The 11,847-nt window shown below is 45.6% G+C and overlaps 1 protein-coding gene across 3 annotated transcripts in view; it reads left to right on the top strand.

Moving 5' to 3' along the window:
- Window positions 1–2,661: 2,661 nt before the first annotated feature.
- The window catches only part of MIPOL1 (mirror-image polydactyly 1), a 292,979-nt gene continuing 283,793 nt past the window's right edge, over window positions 2,662–11,847 (top strand). For 2 of the 3 annotated variants that reach the window (XM_024195976.3, XM_024195975.3), the window contains exon 1: window positions 2,662–2,992. The gene's annotated coding sequence lies outside the window, so the exon portion shown is untranslated. The remainder of the gene's footprint in view (window positions 2,993–11,847) is intronic. The other variant, XM_024195977.3, reaches the window with a different exon arrangement.

An 11,847-nucleotide genomic window follows, 5' to 3' on the forward strand; every position in this document is an offset into this window, starting at 1 on the left:
TATACCCCCAGCTCAGAGCCCTGACCCCCTCCCACACCCCAACCCCCTGCCCCAGCCCTGAGCCCCCCCAAACCCAGAGCCCCCTTCTGCACCCCAAACCCCTCATCCCCAGCTCTGTTGGGTCGCAGGCATCAACAATTTTCTTCAATTGGGTTGCCAGAAAAAAAGTTTGAAAACCATTGTAATAGACTATAGTACCTCAATGACAGACTGAGTGTTAAGTATTTTAAGCCAAAAGAGATACTGTCTACTAGTTTAAGTCTAATAAAAAATATTTTACACCGCCTAGTTAAAATGCTTACATGATTTAAATAATCTAACTAAAAAAGTAATATTTTCTTTAGACATGAGTGCACTCTGCACTACTTGCAACCCAAACACTGAAATATTCTACTACATGACAATCAGAAACTAGAAATACTGTCATTGTCCAAGCTGAATTAAATGCAAAAACTGAATATCATAAATTTGTGATATTTAAAGTTTACAGTTTTAATAATCTAATCAATTAGTGACAGGTACATTTTTTAAAATAATGTCATTGATTATTATAAGTTGATTTTGTTAGTTTAATGCTATATTTATCTTAGAAAAGTGTAAGATGTTAGGTACTTTCATTTCTTCCTGGAGATGCAACAGTATATCTGATTTTAAAGATTACTGCTAAAGTACAAAGAGCAATACAGTGTGCTTCCATTTTAAATAGTTACAGTTTCAATGCAGTGCAATTTTTACTATTAATATTGCAGAATTGTAAACCCTGAATGACATACCTTCAAGTACTATTAACAATTGGACATAATATTCTACATCAGTAATAACAATTCAGCATCTATTTTAACTTAATGATATCAAATGTGCTACATAAAATGTGTTACAAAAATGCTAGATAAGTTTCCAAAGTTTAACACTGCTTTCTATATGGTATGAACACTCCAATAAGGATTTATAGAGGATCATAGTATGCAAATATGGAAAATATATTAAATTAAGTCCATGCTTCTGCAAGGAAAAGATAAAGCAGTCACAGTGGGCCAGTAGCACCATTATTGTTAAACAGTAAACCGATCTAAATCATCGCAGCCTTTAAAAAATAATCACGCTACGCTATATACAAGCTTAGTCCAAAGTACAGCAGAGTCGTCAAAACATCTGAGTGCCAGAAATTGGGACAGGAGGACAGGGGATGGATCACTCCCCAAATTGCCCTGTTCTGTTCATTCCCTCTGAAGCATCGGGCATCAGCCAATGTTGGAAGGCAATGGACCATTGGCCTGAACCAGTATGGCCATTCCTATGTTTTAAATATTTCACCATTATTCCATAATGGCCTAAAATACTGTTGTAACACTATTGTAAACTGTAGCTTTTGGGGCCTCAGAGAGAATACTGTAATTCCTCGCTTAATGTTGTAGTTATGTTCCTGAAAAATGCTACTTTAAACAAAACAATGTTAAGCAAATCCAGTTTCCCCATAAGAATTAATGTAAATGGGGAGGGGAGGTTCCAGGGAAATTGTTTTTGCCAGACAAAAGACTTTAAAACTTGTAATGTGTGTGTGTGTGTGTGTGTATATATATATATATAAACAAACAATTTAATACTGTACACAGCAATGATGATTGTGAAGCTTGGTTGGTGGTGGAATCAGAGGGTGGGATATTTCCCAGAGAATGCCTTGCTGCTAAATGTGAACTGTTAATGTAGCCTCACACTCTACAAGGCAGCACTAATGGAGGGAGGTGACAATAGATGCACAGCAGTGGCTGCAAACATTCCCTGTGGAAACTGAATGTGATGATGAACCCATTCTATCCCACTGGAGTGCACCATTCCCTCCACTTTCCTAAGTGCCTGGGGGATGCATGTGTGTGTGAGACAGAGACATGCACAGCCCCTTTAAGTACGCTGACACTACTCTAAGTACATTGACTTTGTAAGTAGATCAGCAAGTTGAAACAGCAGCTGCTGCCAGCAAGCTTACTCTGAGCCCTGTAGTGTCTCCCCCTGCTCTGGGGAGATGGGGTACAGGAGGAGGAGCAGGGGGAGGGGGACACCCTGACATCAGCACCCCTCTTCCCCCCCCCCCCACTCTCTGCACAGCAAGCAGGAGGCTCCCAGGAACAGCTCCAAGGCAGAGGGCAGGAGCAACACAGGGTGGGGGGGAAGGGACAGCTGAACTGCCCAGCAATTGATAGCCTGCTGGGCGGTTGCTGCACAGGGAACTTAGGGGGGCTGCCGGTCCACCCTGGTTCCAAGCCCCCACCAGCTGACTCCAACTGGCTGGAGTGGACAAAGTGGACAAAGTAGGCAGCTACCTAACCGGGAGGATATTAAGTGAGGAGTTACTGTATTTTATCAGCAACCTATAGTCCACTGCTATATATTGCAACAAACACTGACAGAAGAACTACACATGCTAATTTCTACACCCATTCAGTTTATTTGTAAAATCAAAGGAGGGGAAACCCATTCCGTTCTTCTGGGTTAAGAGAGCTGAATCAAAACGCCAAGGAGGTTGGTTTAAAGTTCCCAGACAGGGGAACTGTTGAAGCAGGGAACCAAAGAGCAGGCTGTCACCTCATCTCCTTTAGTCAGTGCAACTGGCTGAACGCACACACAGGGGGAGGAGCAGCCAACAGCCAGGGAGTGGGACGAGACTGGGCACTTGATCAAGGCTTTTTGGAATCCATGCCCAGGACACATTTGGGGGGAGGGGGCGCAGAGTGGATTTTCACGTGCCCAGGCTCAGCTTCGCAGCGCATTCACCAGGGGAGGTTGTGCCCACGGCCAGCCAAAGTCAGGAAATGTTGGTGAACTGAATCACACTCTCCAATACATAATAATCAGAGAGCAGGCAGCGCAGAGTGCCTGGGAGGAAAATGTCTGACTTACCCGCTGAGCCGCCGGCCGTGATCTGGTGAGAAGCCTCCTGCAAAAAGCCGCCCGGCTTCCTGGACATCTTCAGCTGCGCTGGGAAAGCAGCAGAGCGGTCAGTCCCGAAGTACCCGGCAGAGGCGGCCTTGGGGCAGAACTAGCGCCGGCCCCAGTGAGGGGAAAGAGCCCGAGACAGGGGGGTGGAGACCAGCCCCTGGCAGAGAGTGGCAGCTGGAAGGGCGAAGCGCGAGCGCCCCGCCACCCTGGGACTGTGGCTGGGCGGGAGGAGGAAGAGGCAGAGGGCGTGAGAGCGAAGAAAGAACCCAGCTGCACGTGCAGAGACCTGCCTATTGCGTGCGCTCTCCCCCCCCCCCCACCTTTATACCCAGTGGGCGGGGGGTTGGGGCAGCTACGGGCCAGATCCTGGGCCTAGAGCCGCTGCCCTGCCCCAAAAGGCAGGTCCCCTGTTGCTTTGCAGTCTGTAATTCAGGCCCTGCGGGTAGACTGAGAGGAAGCAAGTTTGGAGAGTGGAAAGGGGGAAGCCCTGTCACAAGGGGCAGGGAAGCAGGAGGTACAGTAACTCCTACTGAATGTGGTCCTGGTTAACTTGTTACATCACTGATCAATTAGAGAACATGCGGGTTTAAAGTTGTGCAATGCTCCCTTATACCGTTGTTTGGCAGCTGCCTGCTTTGTCCACTGCTTGCAGGAAGAGCAGCCCCTTGGAGCGAGCTGGTGGGGGCTGGGAACCAGGGTGGGCCGGCAGCCCTCCTGTCAGCTCCCCTAAGTTTACTGTGGGGCAGCTGCCCAGCAGGCTATCAATTGTGGGGTAGTTCAGGTGTCCCTCTCCCCCCCCCCCCACTGCCCTTTGCTGCTTTTGCCCTCTGCCTTGGAGCTGCTCCTGGGAGCCTTCTGCTTGCTGTGCAGGGGGTGAAGGGGAAGAGGGCAGGGCCGGCTTTAGGCCAATTCCACCAATTCCCCCGAATCGGGCCCCGCACCCAGGGCCAGAGCCGCCCAGAGTGGGGGGCAAGTGGCAGAGAATCCCTTCCCTGGCTAGAGGCGCCTTTTTAATTTTTACTCACCCGGCGGCGCTCCGGGTCTTTGGCGGCACTTTGGCAGCGGGTCCTTCGCTCACTCAGGGTCTTTGGCGGCACTTTGGCGGCGGGTCCTTCACTCGCTCCGGGTCTTTGGCAGCACTTTGGCGGCGGGTCCTTCAGTGCCGCCGAAGACCTGGAGCAAGTGAAGGACCTGCTGTCAAAGACTAGGAGCGCGAACCGGTGAGTACAAGCCCCACGTGTTTTTTTTACGTATTTTTTTTTTTAGTCATCCCTGTCGGGGCCCCATCGAAACTGTTTGAATCGGGCCCCGCACTTCCTAAAGCCGGCCCTGGAAGAGGGGTGCTGATGTCAGGGTGTCCCCCTTCTTCTGCCGTCCTATATCTCATCTCCCCAGAGTGGGCAAACGGACACTATAGGGCTCAGGACAAAGGGAGCTTGCTGGCAGGAGCTGCTGTTTCAACTTGCTGATCTACTTAAAAAGTAGATATACCCGATATAACGCGACTCAATATAACACGAATTCAGATATAATGTGGTAAAGCAGCCCTCGGGGGGGCTGTGCGCTCCAGCGGATCAAAGCAAGTTCGATATAACGCGGTTTCACCTATAACGCGGTAAGATTTTTTGGCTTCCGAGGACAGCGTTATATTGGGGTAGAGGTATATTTAGAGTGGGGTCAGCATACTTAAAGGGGTAATGTGCATATCTCTCTCTCTTTCACACACACACACACACACACACCGGCACTTTGGAAAGTGGAGGGAGTGGTGCGCTCCAGTGGGATAGAATGGGTTCATCATCACTGTTGTTTCCGCTGGGAATGTGTGCAGCCACTGCCATGCATCTATTGTGTCTCCTCCCTTCATTAGTGCTGCCTTGTAGAGTGTGAGGCTACATTAACAACAAGTTAACCCTTGAGGGCTCAGCCGAGTGCTAGTTCATCATTTAGCAGCAAGGCATTCCCTGGAAAATATCACACCCTCTTCCATCCTCTGACTCCATATATAAATGTCTTTTGTCTGGTGAAATTTTTTTCCCTGGAACTTAAACACCCCTCCCGCGCTTTACATTAATTCTTATGGGAAATTGGATTCGCTTAACATTGTTTCGCTTAAAGTAGCATTTTTCAGGAACATAACTACAACGTTAAGCAAGGAGTTACTGTATAGGCAGCAGCCCCAGGGATGGTGATAGGACAGAGCATCCTAGTAGCCAGTGTAGGAGAAAACAGAAAGGGCCTCCAGGTTGCTCATCACTCAAACCCCATCAACTGAGCCAGCTCCCCTGCTCTTCTTACCCATCCCACCCCTTTGTGCCAACTCCCTTGCTATCCCCAGCACCCTCCTCAGATCTCTAATCCCCAAATAACTCCCTGCTCCCTGGCTGCCCCCAACAATCTGCCCACCCACCGACACCCACATCTGGCTGCCTCACCCCCTTTCTCCTCCAGTTGACCCCCATGCTTCTTATAACCCTCCTACAGTTCCCTTATCTTGCCCACATCCCATAGCTCCCCTCTCCTGGGCTAGACATGGACCCCTCAGGCTTTCATACCCACAGAGCCACACAAGCCAACCAACACCTAATTTCCTCCTGATGACCCTTGACCCAATTTCTTATGCACCTTTGACTCTTCAGAAGGGAGAGGCAGTGGCTTTTGTTTTCTGGGAATGTCTGTCTAACCTCCCGTCTCCCACCTTTAGCTAGGTGATACCAAACCTCTTCCTCTAGTCTCTACCAGCTCAGGAGTCAGGCCTGGCAGGGCTCCTATATCCTGTACTTGTTTCAGATACACAAGTTGCACCTTCAGGTAGTTTTAAATGATGTTCAGTTATTTCAGCATACAAGCATCTGCAAGGTCCAAACTGCATATATCCAGTCACTCTCTTCCAAAAAACAGAACAAAAGAAACAAAAAACAAATGTATGATTATCCTTACGGACACTGAGAATTTTCTTTTGCCACATGGAAATTGAGCTGTCTGTCCACCATGATAGGCCTCAGCCCTCTAATTTTTTTAAGGATCAGGAGGTACATATTCATAGACTTGATGCCTTTCTTTTCCAGGAGGGATTGGATTTCCTGAAATTTCTTACTGATTCTGTTGATCTCAAAGGCACTCTTGAACATAGCTCAGATGGTGAATTTGGTGGAATTTCTTTTAATTGAATTCTGTAACCTCCCTTGGTAAAGCTGAGGGACCATTTATCCAAGGTGACTAGGAACCAGGGCCGGCTCTGGCTTTTTTGCCGCCCCAGGCCAGGGGGAGGGCGCCGGGGGGAGGGCGGCCGGAGCCCTGGGAGGAGGGCGGCGAGCCCCGGCCGGGGCTCCACTCTCCCCCCGGCGGCCAGAGCGCCGGGGGCAGGGCGGCGAGAGCGGGCCGGGGCCCCGCCCGGGCTCGCCGCTCGCCCCCTGGCGGCCGGGGGGAGGGTGCCGGGGGGGAGGGCAGCGAGCCCGGCCGTGGTCCCGCTCTCTCCGGCGGCCGGAGCGCCGCGCCGCCCCCCTCCAGGTGCCGCCCCAAGCACAAGCTTGGTGGGCTGGTGCCAGGAGCCAGCACTGCTAGGAACCATCTGGGATAAAAAGCTTCTTATTTTCCTTCCATGAGGGATACCCTCCAAACTGGATACCAACTGGCTATTTATTCTTTACCCTTTAAAAAGCCAGAGGTTTTTGTTTCTTGGAATTAGGGATTTAGGAGGCCCTTTTGGATTATCTGAAAGGGTTGATGAACACTTTAAACATGAGTGTCCTGAATACAGAGGTCTAGGTTGGCTGGTGGCTTCCGGTGAAAGGACTAGATGACAGACATGAGGGAATGAAGGATGGCTTTTGTCTCCTTCACTTTGAAGCTCTTAACTTCTCCCTCAAAAGATGCTCGCCATCATACAACAGGAACCCTAGCTTCTGCTGAACCTCTTGACAACAGAAAATATTTGTAGCCATGTGTGTCTGCATGCTCTTGCATCCCAGCCACCAAAGACCATCTGAACCTTAGTGCCAAGTCATCTCCAAGCCAAAACAGATCATATTTTTAAATTCTGCCTGCTTTCTTTTTGGGTAGAATTCAGTGAATTTGTGAGCTGTTTTCCGTATTCTGAACTGGTATTTACCCTTGTATAACTCAATAGATTGGTGTCAAAGTGGGTGGTACTAATACAGTGTTTCATATACCTCCTGGTGCTCTGATATGTTCATTCAGGTCTTTTGACTTTAAGGCCTTACAAACCAATTTCTTGTCATAATTATGTGACACACTAATAAAAGGGCAAGGGAGCTTTTAGGTGCTTGCCCAGAGATCTGCCAGGCCACAGTGACTTATAGGGTGAAATTCTGTGTGAAGTCAGTGCCATTGATTTCAGTAAGGCCAGTCTTTCATCCAAAGCATTTAGATCCAGTCACTGCAGCCTCCTTTGATACACTGAGCCAAACACTGGTCCTTTTAGCCTGCAGTGAATGTCACCACACATGGGGGAGTTTTTGAAGTCACTGTGATGTTTCTTCTCTTCCTTTTTAGCAGGATTTTGGAAGACATGTCTTATGTATAATTCCTTAGCCAAGTTTTAGGGAAAACTAGATTATTTTAAAGAGAAAACGTTCACATAAGAGGACTAAGGCACCAAAACTTCATTGAGTAAGTGTGAATAAGAAGTGTGTAACAATAAACAATGTAGTCACCCAACAGAAAATAAAGAACTGATGATTGGAGATATTTGGGAGTTGCCATGGGCTGTGGTAGCATGTGACGCTCTTGCAGGAGATAATGACATTAGACTACTTTAAAATGTGAGAGTTAGGATCAGTCTGCTGCTAAGAATATGGGCCCAAGTCTGGGGTTAAATGAAATCTGGTGGCTTTGGAGAAAATAAATAACTTTTCTTCTCCCTTCTTATCTGGAATGATTCTCTGGGTGTACAATCTGATAAATATATTTAAAGTGAAAAGTGTAATATTTTTAATAATGATAACTATTTCTCTACCTCATAGGGGTGTTGTGAGGATGAATACTTTAAAGACTGTGAGGTGCCCAGAAACTGTGGCAATAGGGCAATATAAGTACCTAAACCAGATAGTAAGATTACAGCACAACTTAATTTTGTATGGTATTTTTCCTACTAACAGCACCCCAAAATGTTTTACAGAGTTAATGCCTTCACTGAGTTAAATAATTAGTAACTGAGGAAGTTACTGGAAAGGGAAAATATATTTTGAGCTAGGATTAAAGTGTCACAATAATGGCAAAATGCAATAAAGTTAAAGGAAAGTTGTTTCATGAGGCAGGAGTTGCAGAGAAGGTTCTTACACTAATCATGGAGAGATTGTATGGAAGGACTCTGAAGAGGCTAGTCTTAGATTTACAGAGGGAACAGAAAGGGAAATCAAGTTAGACTATTAAACCATTAGAAACCAAAATTCATCTAATTTTACCATTCCAGCCCATTTATGTGGCAGAAAAAGCAGGTCCTCTACTAGCAAAAGAGCAATAATTTTTAGACAAGTGGCATGTTGAAGAAGATACTTTAGTTGGCTGTAGGTAGTTATTGTGCATGAACTTTTGAGATAAAGCACATTTTCCCCCCAGAAGCAGGTCTTTCTGAGAATTTGTCAAATCTCTCCCAAATGTGTTCTGCTACTTGGAAAATGAATAGCCAGTGTGTTATTACTCAGAAGCCAAGACCTGAAAATATTTTGTTGTTAGAAAGATATTTTCACCAAGCTACAGTACAATTCTGATAAGTTCATTTGCTGAGCCTCTCTTCTTGTGATAAAGTATTACCAGCAAATTCTGCTGACTAAGTAGATATTCCAGTGCTGTAAGAAAATGTAGCTGTTAATTGCTTACAGCAAAGATACTGCAAAACATGTGATTGTCACTATACAGTATATGAACACTGAGAGCATTAATTATATGTAAAAAAATTAATGCAGCATTAAAGCTTGAGATTTTAGTTGTAAAAAATCAGGAAATTCAAAATTATTGTTCCCACAGCAAACATAGTTCGTCCCCCTTGCACATATCAGGAAACAAATAGTAACGTGAATTCTTTAATATATGCATGTTATAAAGACTGAGTAATCATTGTGATGGGAATCTAGAGTAACTCCCCTAAGATAATAAACTTTGTATGTAGTGACCATCAAGTAATTAAAATCTCAACATTAATGTTTCATTAACATTTGCATTAGTTCCCTTGGTTTTTCTCAGAACATTGCTTGATAAATACTGCAGGATCATCAAGCCCCCCCAGTGTTCTAGGTTGTCAAAAAACTACTTGAGCATCACTGCTTATCCAGACATGGAGAATCTACTGTACAAGATCCCCTTTGATACAAAGAACAGAAATAGAATTAGGATGAACCAACTGCAGCAGTTCAGCCTAACACAGTGGTTCCCAAACTTTAACAACCTATGAACCCCTTTCGCTAAAATGTCATCTCGTGAACCCCCTCCTAAAAATGAATATTTCCAGGGATTTTCTCCTTTACCTGAGTATAAATTATAAAAGCAGTGATCTTGGAAATATAAAATTTGTTTTTATGACATGCTTATTACACACTTTATTATTAATTATTATTTATCATTACAGTATTTTTATTACATTATGAAAACAGCAACACTCTTCTAAGATCTCACTTTCGTAGCTTGTATCACTTCGAATAAGCCTGTTATAAGACAAGGCTCCTATGTTTCATCAAGGAATATCAAATGTGAAACAGCATGAAGGTATTTAAGAAGCCAACTCAAAGAGTTCCTCCTACACAAGCATTCAAGTCGTGAGCAGTCCAGGCAAACAACACACATTACAACCAAGCTTAGCTGCCTATTTAATTTTAAAAACAGCAAAATATATCCACCTCCCTTTCCATTTCTTATAAGGAGTCCTTGAAGTTTAAATCTCCTCAGTGTGATAGATATGCTTGCTTTGATCTGCTTAGTTCTTGGAAGTTCAGTGGCTCCGGGCTGCTGGCCCCGTGCTGCCCAGGGTTCCTAGGGACAGCTCTGTCCGTCATTAGGGAATTTTTTCCCGAGAATCCCCTGTAACGTTTCGCAACCCCCCAGGGGTTCACGAACCCCAGTTTGGGAACCACTGGCCTAACAGTATCAGCCGGGGGAGGGTCTACAGTTGATCAGATCTTTGTTCAGCAATAAATACCATTGCAGCAAAACAGGAATTTGTGTATGTCTACAGAATAAAGTTAAACTTCAAAATAAAATAGCCAAGGTGTCTAGGTGTCTAATTAACATTGAGATGTGTCTGTTGTGGATACATATCCCCATAATATCATTCTCTGATATAAAACATTAACTACTACTTTAGGAAACCTTAAAGAGGATCTACAATATTAAAATAAAAACAAATCCATTATCACTGTAGTACTAGGTGTCATATACCCCAAACAAACATGGTTAAACACCCCTGCAGGTTACTTTAACTTATAACATATACCTTTTCTCATTTGGCATCTATCTGCTGACACTCTCAAAATACTAATGGCTGCATCCCCACTGGACAGATTTCCCAAAGCACTACAAGGTTTAATCCTGTGTTCCCCTGAGCCTTTTCTTCTCCTCCCCTTCCCAAACACTGCATCACCTGTGTTTACCTAGAGCACAGCATTCTCCTCTTTAAAAGAACTAGTTAAGTAATATTATTATAAAAATATAGTTTATTTGATGATTTCCACCTTGTAAGGTATCATGGGTGACCATATTTCTCAAAGTTAAAACAGGACACCCAAGCCGCTGGTGTCACCGTTAGCCCAAGCCCAGATTTAAAAATTTTATTAAGATGATGTTAAAAAAAATAGTGAACAGAGTTTGAGCATAGAAGTTTCTGGTTATCAGGGAATAACATACAGATTATCGAGGGTGCAAAGTGCACGGGTGGTGTCTCCTCTTGCTCCCCGCCCACACCCTGTTGGGAGGGGGGCACACTCCACTTTTCTGGCAGAACTGGGCATTTGTCCCATTTGCTTTTGCCAACTGATCATCAAACAGGACAAATGCCCACTTTTGCCAAAAAAAAGTCAAGACGTCTGAGACAGGGTTTAAAAAGGGGACTGTCCCGGCCAAAACACAATGTATGATCACCCTAGGTGTCAAATTATTAGTGAATGATCCCCCCCTCTATACACATACACACACACACACACTTCAACCAACTTTACTCTTGAAACCAGCCACCTGTCAGGGCCTACATTCCTGTTCAGAAACAAGGACATTTTCTCCCATGCCATCAGCAAGAAACACACATCAGATTCCTCAGGTCCCATAACTTTCTTAACAAAACAAACAACATTAGCAACACAACAACAAACACCAAGCAAACAAACACAGGAACTTTGGCCCCTCCCCACACACAAAAACCCCCAGTGTGCTCCAGCCCTTTCCCATTAGCCATCTCTCAGAAATACCTAGCCTTTGCATCCCTTCCCCAAAAATCCCCTGCAGGCCCGCCACCACAGCACTCTCCAAAGCAACAAGCCACCAGCAATCACCCACAGCTCCCAGTAAAAACATCCACTGAAGACCTCAGCCCCTACTTCCTTGTCAGCTTCAGTGAACAGCTGATCGAATCCTACCCTCCTACGCTAGCTCCGCCTTCCATCCCCAGCTGCGCTCCTGCTCCTCTTTCCCTGCTGGGGCTCGCTTTGCGCGCTCCAGAGAGCTGCGTGCCTTCCCCCCCTCCCCATTGGTGTCTCAAGGGCGTGCCTGCTATCCTCCTCTGCCTGCGCTTGGGCTTTGTTAGTTTGTTGGTGGGCTGGGGCTGACGAGCGTGGGGGTGGCAGAGTGGGGCTGTGGGCGCGCATATATTTCACCAGAAAGGAACTACCATCTCCCTGCTGATGAAGCCTCTTCACATGGAGCTTTTTTTTTTTTTTTTTTTTTTTTTTTTTTTTTTTTTTTTTTTTT

The sequence above is a fragment of the Terrapene carolina genome, unplaced genomic scaffold (assembly GCF_002925995.2).
Source record: "Terrapene carolina triunguis isolate 2854851 unplaced genomic scaffold, T_m_triunguis-2.0 Scaffold96, whole genome shotgun sequence".
Taxonomy (NCBI): domain Eukaryota; kingdom Metazoa; phylum Chordata; order Testudines; family Emydidae; genus Terrapene; species Terrapene triunguis.